Here is a 9978-nt window from a genome sequence, read left to right as displayed (position 1 = left end):
CAAATTTTGAATTTGGTTTTTTGCTCCTTTAACCTGAAATGCCAGTATAAGTGTTTCGTTTTCCACAGTCAATAGGAAGATGGAGCATGAAGGGACAGAGACTGCTGAATAAAAGCCTTTGAATTCCAGAGGCAAAGTGAGTTTGGTTTTTACAATATGCAAAAGACCTGAGCAGTAATCAGAAGGTTTTGACCTGTAGATATTTCTGGTGGTGAGATAGATTTGTGTAACTAAAATAGATGGGAGACACCAATATTCTATATGACCTGTATAACCAAAAATATTCCAGGTATACTAAAGCCATCAGAATATGAAGAATCTATTAATTTTACCTTTTAAAGATCTGTACTCTAGTCTCAACTTCTAATAATCTACCAGAGGAAATCCTATGCATATATAAATTGCTATGTCAATGTTATGAGAAAGGTAGACGTGCATGTAAATGTGGAGCAGAGTGAAATTCTAGGTATGGTGATTAAAACCGTTTTGTGAATAATTTCAGTGACTGTTCTTGGGTGAAACTTGCTGTACTTCCAGCTACCTACTTTTTTGCAATTCATAATGACTCCATTTTCTTCAAAATTATTTTTAAGTTTGTTCTTTGTCTAGTTTAGACATCATGGCTTATCATTTTCATCCCTATCTAGCCAAGTAGATTAAATTTTCTTTTATCCTTGACCTTCTTTTTGGATCGATCCCCTCTTTGACTTGTCTACTTCTACACTTGGGTTCTAGAAAGTCTTGTCTACATTAACTGACCCCTCATCTTTACACAAAAATTCATTTAAATGATCTAACAATTCTGTCTTTCATTTTTCACACAGTTACCTTCCTTATTTAATATCTGCTTCTTTCTCCACCCCTCACTAACAGAATTAAAAATAACGTGTCCTTCTATCTAATTTTTTTTTAAAGTCACAATAAATAAATGCACCCAATATCCTGTTCCCCCAGTTAAAATATCTACATTCATTTTTTGCTGCTTATTTCCTTCAATCCTCTATTAAATGGAGATAGCAAAATTAACAGTTACATAGAGTGCTATGAAGACTGAATAATCTAAAATATGTGTCATGTATCCTGCATGTAGTTAGCTAATTTAGATAATAGCTTTCTTCCCACTTTCCCAAATTTACTTCAACTACCTGCATTCTGGATTCCATTTCCTCTGAGCTATATTTGCCTCTCCTATAACTATTAGCCATTTGTTTCCACCCTTTCTATTGACCGAAACACATCAATGTGAGTCAGTCCTCACTTGAAGCAACACCTTTTATGAAACACTTTGCCTGCATTTCCTTTCCTTCGGGGTAAAATTTTTGAAAGTCTTATTTATGTGGGAGAATTGTAATATTCATAAGGGTGACTAAAATAGTTACCCTTAATAGGAATTAATAGGAATTAAACTCAGATGGACAGAAAACTTTTGAGTATCCTGTGCAGACAGAAACAGGAAATGTTTTTCTTGGTATATGTTTTTCCAAGCAAATCATTTAATAGTAAAATAAAGTGATAATTCGGTTCCATTCCTCTGTCATACATACACAAAATTCAGGTAATAGAATTTTCAAAAGCTCCATACTGAAGTCATAAGCAAGTACTATATTGTGCTTTTTTTGGCCAAAATAGAAGGCAATGAAACTGGGAATAAAGTATATTGTACTATTAAGGCAAAAGTATTGTAAATGACGATGACATACACAGGTCTGGGGTGTTTCTGTTTTTTTGTTCTTCTCATGTACTGCTTAGCTCTCTTTAATCTGGTGTCCTATAAAACAGTTCATTGAACTCGATGAGCTCTTTGTTATTTTTTTTTATTTCTAAGTTCAGTGCCCTCCTTATTTCTTAACTTACTGGTCTTTCTAGTGTTTGACATTGCTGGCCATGTTTTCTTTAAAACAATAAAAATTCTTCCTTGACTTCCCAACCAGCACACGCTCGTGGTCTCTTTCCACTCATCTGGCACATTCTTCTTCATCCTTCAATCCCCCAGTTTCTCCTATCTACCTATTCATGTTTCATCATTCCATTCCCTCCTCTTCACCAGATTTTAAGATATACTCTGTTCCGTTCCTTTTAAGTCTTACCACAGAAATCACAGAATATTCTACTAAATGCATCAAAGTCTTGCATTAGTCAATACGTTCACTCTTTTCTCAGGAAACGTATGCATCTTAAAGCATTTTACATCCATTTAGCCTTTTCTTTACCCTGTCATGTTGCAGTGAATTTTAATTTAAAACCTATAAGATGCTGTTAGTATTGTCCTACAGGGACAACTGTCATTTTTATTTTCATCATACTTACCATTCATTCTTGTTCATTCTTTCTTGCATCTCAGATTTTTCACATAAAACCACTTTACTCCTGAAGTATATTCTTTGATTTGGTGGTGTAGCCTCTTTAAAAAAAATCTAAAATGTTCTTATTTTCTCTTCATTATTGAAGGAATTTTTCTTAGTATAGAATTATAACAATTATTTTCTTTTAAATTACAATAAAGGCATCCCACTGCTTCCTGATGTCAATATTGCAGTCCAGTCAACTGCCCTTAACTTCTCTGGTAACCCATATTTTCCCCTCACTTCTGACTGCTTTTACGAGCCTTCCTTTTATTGGTATTCTTCTGTTTCTCTCTGATGTGGCCAGTTGAAGATTTATTTTTTTATTTGCTCTGGTTAGGATTTGATGGACCTCTGTTTCATGAGTTTTGAAAGTCTTTCAAACTTGATCTTTTCAAATATTATCTTTCCCAGATTCTTTCTCTTCCCTTTTTCTGAGACATCAGTTAGATACATTTTAGAAGCTTTCACTTCTTTTTCCGTGTCCCTTAACCCCTTACACGTTTGCAATCTTTCTTCTCTGTAATGCATTTTGGAAATTTTCTGCTATTCTATCTTTTCAATTTAATTCCTTTCTTGGCTTCATCAAAACAATGTTAAAACCATCCTTTGAATTTTAAATTTGAGTCATTGCATCTTCCACATCATTCTGGTACATCAAGAGGTAATTTTATAGTTAACTTTTGGTTTCCTAATCTCTACATATATCTGTGCAGATTTATCTATCCTCTATCTATCTACTGCTATCTATATATTCAGTATATTTAATAATTTGCACCTAATAATTCTAAAAATGGCGTATCTATACATTTACTTTTCTACATGCTTACTCTGGTTTTTTGTTTGTTTGTTTATCTTGCTCTGTCATCCAGGCTGGAAGGCATAGGTGCAATCTCAGCTCACTGTAGCCTCCACCTCCTGCCTTAGCCTCCCTAGTAGCTGAGATTACAGGCATGTGCCACCACACCCGGCTCATTTTTGTATTTTTAGTAGGGACAGGGTTTCACCAGATTAGCCAGGCTGGTCTCAAACTCCTGACCTCTGGTGATCCACCTGCCTAATTCTCCCAAAGTGCTGAGATTACAGGCATGATCCACCACACCCAGCCAGTATGCTTATTCTTTTACTGTGAGCTTCTCATTTTCATTGGAATTTGATACTTAGGTATTCTTCTGGCCTAGAATAAATGTAAGCTTATCCAGAAGACTTTCATTTGTTTCTACCAGTTGCCTTGGGGCATTCCCAGTCTGAGAGTACTTTCAAAGCCACAATTTGAGGTCCAGAAATACTACCCAATAGATTCTGGATTTTAGGTACAATTTTCAATCATTTTCTCTCTCCTTCACTGACCAGTTCCATGGCAACGTTTCTTGCAGTTTATTAGGGCTGTGGAGGCTGTTTCTGGTTCTCCTCTTTGTTGGGGTGTTGCCTAGTTTGAAAATTCACATTGGGCAAAGCTAAGCTTGGTCTCTTAACTTTCACATTCTGTAAGGCTGGAAACTGAAGCTTGGGTTCGTTAGATTTAGTAAATGATCTCAGTGAAAAAGAGCTTTCACTGGTTTGCCTTCTAATCTGTGTTACTGTCCAGATTTTGGCATATGTTTGCCATTTATTAAGAAGTAATAAAAGCTATTTTCATATAGCATAATCCTAACTTTATTTAGAAGATTGTATAGATATGTATAGAAAAATACTAGAGATATGACTCAACATATTAAAAATTATCTCTGTGTTACAGAATTTTTCTGTTCTTTTTTTCTCTATTTTCTAATTGTATGCCGTGGATATATTAAGCTTCATGTATTCAGAGAAAAACACGATGCCATAACTTAAAATGGTGGTGTTGCTCAACTATCCTCAGTTCCCTCTTTGATCCACTATCAACTATTAATCTCTTGATCAATCTAAATTTTTATCTCTTGATTAGATATCTCAGTTTAGGGTAATCCTATATATCCAGCTGGCTGTTGGATAGCGTTTTTTTTGACAATTTCATGAACACCTTGGAAACATTACATCTAATTCTGTCTCCATCTTCAAGGAATCCCCCTTTCAACTGAATGAAGCACTGGAAAAGGTCAAGTTACTGGAGACTGAATAAGGAGTAAATGATAACATTGAGATGGTACTCTTCTCTAGTGACTTTTTTTTTTTTTGCTTCTGTAGAATTTAAAAAAAACCTAATAGGATGGATTATCAATGGAAAAGTTTTGAACATTAGTGATAGAATCAGAGTTAGAAGATTTTGTCATTATCACAGAGGGTGTCTTAGCCCTCTACACTTAACACTTGTTGAGAGTTGCCCATTGTGCCTAAGCATACAGCCTTCTGTGAGAGAGAGAAAGACCAGCTCTTTGTTCCTATTGAAACCACGTGAAAGGCGCACCTGTCGAAGACAACAATGTGCTTCTCCTCAGGTTTCAGGCTATAATTCTTTGGCATGTGAAATTTTCTCAGAGTATGATCAGAACATGTATAAGGGTTCATTATATTTGGAATATATTTTATTTCGGGTTAACTCTTATCTTCTCATCTTGGTTTCAGAGGCTCAGAGTGATTTAATGCTCAAGACGGAACAATGTTTGGGTAACTTTTATTTGTTGTTTCAGCCTGGCATAACTAAGGAAGGTAAGAGATCATTACAAGAATTAAGGTTGCGTTAGACTTCCTGGGCCCAGTTTTGGAGTGTCTAATTCACCGTTGACTCCCTTGCATTAGGACATTTCCAGCTTGATCAGTTTTGTCACCTAACAGTGTCTAAGTTTCATAAAAACCCAAGACTTTTTTTATAGATGCTTTTCCTTGAACTGCCTTGTAGAGGTGAACTGTAGCTCAGGTGTATAGTCATTTAACTTTCTATCTAGGAATTTGTGAAAGGTACAAAAATTATGAATGAGATAAATTATTAAGTAAGTTAAATTTATTTTACTCTGTCCTACAGAGAACCCAAGAACATTATTTTAAAAATAACTTAAAAACAATTTACTCCTTTTAGAGAGTGCATGAAGCAACATGAATGCAGCTATTTTTTAAACTAATCCTATTATAAACATTTGAAAAAACATGCTTAGACAATCTCACTGGCTTTATAAGTTTATCATGTATGCCCCACTTTTACATGTGAAAGTTACCCTGAATATGGATCTTCAGACCAGGTAAGTTTTGAACAAAGCTTTTAAAGTCAGAATTTGGTTGCATAGCAGTGAACTTCAACATTAAATAGCATTGGGGAAAGGTACAGCAAGGAGCCTAGATAAAACCCTCTAGCAATTGTCCAACCACAGGAACATCCAACTGAACAATTATCCAATCAAGGAACATCTTCACAAGACATTAAAAGTCAGGTGAGAGATCATAGTGTCTGGTTTTAGCATAACAACCAAGAAAAGACGCTTTGAAGAGGGTAGAAAGAACAGTTTTGCATTGCCAATACCACCCTTCCACCAACACCAGGCAGTGCAGGGCAGAGAGACCATGTGCAGCCCTGTGGAGGGAGAGGGAAGTGATATGGGCACTGAAACTCAGTGTCACAATCACAGTGGTACACAACACCAGGCAAAATTCTTCAGTTCTTGATTCTAGGCAGGTGCCCATGGAGGGAGAATTTATGACCCATCCTGGGCCAGAGGTGTATCTGCAGCTCCCAGTGGGAAGAATCTGAGTCCCAGCCAGCTTTATCACTGACTGATTAAAGTGGCCTTGGACCTGAATAAATTTGAGAGGCAGCTAGGCCTTAGCAACCACAGTCCTTGGGCAAGCTCCAGGCCTGTACTGGTCTGGGAAGCTGTGAACCTTAATGTGCAACCCAGCATGACCCTAACTTTTGTGGCCACAGGAGGGTCAGGGTTACCTCTCCTTTAACTCCAGGCAATGCAATATGGAAAGAGACTTCCTTACAACCTAATACCAGCCCCAACACAGTAAAACACAGCAGCAGGCAGAATTCCAAAACCCCAGAATATAGGCCGTTACTCTAGTACATGCTTCTAGACCTACCCCAGGGCCAGAAGGGTATCTGCTGCCCTACTGGGATGGACCCAAGTGCCAGCTGACTTTACCACCAGCAGACTAAAGTGTCCTTGAGCCTTAAATAAACCTCAGTGGCAGTCAGACAGTAGCAGCTGCAGGCCTTGGGTAAGCCCTGATACTGCACTGGTTTGGAAGGCCATGGGCTTTGGTGTAACTACAGTAGCCATAAGAGTGCTTGTCACCCCTCTCCCAACTTAGGGTAGCAGATACTCCTTCTACTTGGGAGAAAGAGAAGGGAGTGAGTGAGGAACTTTGGGAACACAGGGAATTCTCCCTCATCTTCCCCAGGTCCATCAGGGTTCATATCTCAGAGTCTGTAAGAATCACAGTGTACCTGGGTTTAGTGTATCCTCCAATGCTGAAACATTTGCAGTGACCTCAGGCTTAGGGAACTCAACAATCAATCCTCTTTGAATTTTTGGAAGGCCCTCTGAAGAAGTATAGGTACAAACAAGGCCAGACTGTGAAGACCAGAATAAATATCTAATTCTTTAATGCCCAGACATCAATGAACGTTCACAAGCATCACCAAAATCAAGGACAAAAACCATGATTATTTCAATAGATGCCAAAAAGACAGTTGGTAAAATTTAACATTCCTTCATCATAAGAACTCTCAACAATCTGAGTTGGAAGGAACATACCTAAAAACAAAAGGCCATATATGACAAACCCACAGCCAACATCATACTGAATGGGGAAAAAAAATTGAAAACCTTTTTTTTTAAGATCTGGAAAAAAACAAGATGCCCACTTTCACCATATCATTCAACATAGTACTACAAGTTCTAGACAGAGCAATTAGACAAGAGAAATAAATAAAGCCCATCTAAATTGTAAAGGAAGAAATCAAATTATTCTTTTTTACAGAGAACAAGATCTTATATTTAGAAAAACCTAAAATTTCCCCAAATTTGTCAGAACTGATAAATTCAGTAAAGTTTCAGCATATAAAATCAACAGCATTCCCTTAGGCCAATAGCAAAAAATCTGAAAAAGAAATCAAGAAAGCAATCTCATTTGTACTAGCAACACAAAAGTAACACCTAGAAATAAAAATGCTTAAGAAATGTTAAACTAAATTTGATTTTAAAGTTTATAGAACATTTAAATTATTAGGAGTTAGATAGTCCTGATTATCTAAGATTTTCCTGCTTTTATTTCCATGATGTGATAATTAAACCAAAATAATTATGCACCACATGGTGAGCTGCAGACCTTTTGGGTCCCTGGAGTTATTTCAAGGGATACGACGCCATATGCACACTAAACATTCTCTGTGGTTTGAATAAATAATGCATTGCACACACAAATGTACTATTTTATTGAATATGCATGAGATCCTGTTTTGATTAATAAAAATTCAAGGAGGCATTTTGCCATAGGCATTTTATTGATCAACACATAACCGAAAGTACAATTTCTCTCTGGTGGGATCCATAAATCTTTTAGACCATGTAAAGAAATCATCACACATGGAATGGCTAGAAACCATGCCATCTAGGTTAACCATTTTATATCAGTCTATAACTAACGACGATTTGGTTTCAAATAAGCACTATTTGTCAGACCATATATCAATGCCATTAGTCAGCCTCAGCTATGTAATGACCCAGGATAAACATCAAAGATTCAGATTGGCTCACAATACCCACTCCATTCAAGGCCCCAGAAAATTTCCAACTGTTGGCTGAGCCTTTTCTTCCTGCACTCAGCAAATTCAAAACTGTTTTCCCACACAAGTCTTTTTCTCTTGATTGTATTTACTACATGTTTAATAGTACTGGCATTCAACTTATACCCCATGCCATAAATTTCTCTTGAATTCTTTCACTTTCTAAATAAAAGTTCTTCCAAGAGTCCATGTATCTTCATTCCTGCCACCATTGCTCAAGGTTTTGCTTTGATTAGGAGCCCGATAACTCTTTCCTAACTGGGCCTTTGTTTCCAGCTTTACCCCACTTCAATGCACACTTCACAATTTGCCACAGAAGTTTATAAAATTCAAATGTGATCACCTCATCCATTGTTGAGGTCCTTTTACTGTTCCCTATTACCCTTAGGGTAAAATTCAAATTCTTTAATATGATCTTTATGATCTGTTCACTATCAACCATTCAAATGTCATCTGCTATTCATTTCTTCATAATCCTCCTGCCATTCCAAATTCAGAGTATTTTTTTATATTTCATCTTGCTTCATACTTGAGGCATATGTGGTTGGTTTCATTTCAACAACCATACTCTCACCCTGCCTCTCTTACCAGCAGAGTGTCAATATAATATTGTATTGGTATTCTTTTTTGTTTGTTTGTTCAGGCTAGAGTGTACTGTGGGCAATTATGGCTCACTGCAGCATCTCCTAGGCTCAGCTAATTTTAGTAGAGACTGGGTTTTGCCATGTTAGGCTGGTCTCAAACTCCTAAGCTCAAATGATCTGTTTGCCTCAGCCACCTGCTGGGATTACAGCTGCAAACCATGGCACCTGGCCTCTGGTATTGTTTTTAGAGACATGTGGTCAGAAAAGATAATCCCTCCCCTGGTTAAAGGAGTATATCATACTTTTTTTTTAGTCTGGGTCTCAGCATGTCACCCAGAATGGAGTGCAGTGGTGCAATCATGACTCATTGCAGCCTTGAACTCTTGGGCTCAAGCAGTCCTATACCCTCGGCCTCCCAAAGTACTGGGACTACAGGCGTAAGCCACCACATACAGTCTAGAAGTATATCATAATTGTCCTAAGTTAGGGATCAGTGAACCTTTTCTGTAAGGTTCCAGATACTAAATATTTTAGAATTTGGGAGCCAACAGGCAAATTCAAGGATTTTATGTAGATTCTTACATAAAAAGACAATAAATTTTTGTTGACAAATTCAAAATATAATCATATTTGAGTACAGTTTGAATATAGATCTTCTAATAAAAACAAATTCCATTTTAGGAAAATCGTTTACTTTTCACTATCACTGACTCATTTGCAAATGTTCGTTTGTAAAATCTCCTGGGTCATACTTGGCCCAGCTCCTGATCTAAACATATTATTCCACTGTAATTCCTTTTGCCAGCAATTAATTTAGGCATGAGTATTTTACCCATTCCTACCCAATGGAACCTAAGAAAATGTCTACCCAGAGCTTCTGGGAAAACAGATCTTCACCAATAACAAGAAGCCTCCTGAAGAAAGGGGCCAATGAACACAATATGTCTGTATGTGACACCCAGAGCTACTCTTGCTGTCTTGTCATCTTCAGCGACATTGCTGACCTACTGCAAAGAGCAAAATAGATGGAAAAAACATAGATAGAACATGATAAAATTGTGTGCAATTCAACTATATGCAGTTGAATTAATGAACCCTGGGAACACCAGCTTCTCGTCTTCTTGTGATTGTTTAAGTTGCATGTAGTCATAGTTTCTGTTACTCACAGCTCAAAGCTTTCTAACTGATCCACCACTTCTATTCCTGGTATATAAAATTTCTCTCTTCCTGTAATTGGAATAAATCCTTACTCTTTCCTTCATAACTGTGTTCAAACACCACATAGATTCTTTTGCTGAAGCCTTTGCTGACCTCTGTTACTGACTTCCTCACCCTTAAACACAGTTGG

Source organism: Callithrix jacchus, chromosome 3, assembly GCF_049354715.1.
Source record: "Callithrix jacchus isolate 240 chromosome 3, calJac240_pri, whole genome shotgun sequence".
Lineage (NCBI taxonomy): Eukaryota > Metazoa > Chordata > Mammalia > Primates > Cebidae > Callithrix > Callithrix jacchus.
This window is presented reverse-complemented; position numbering follows the sequence as displayed.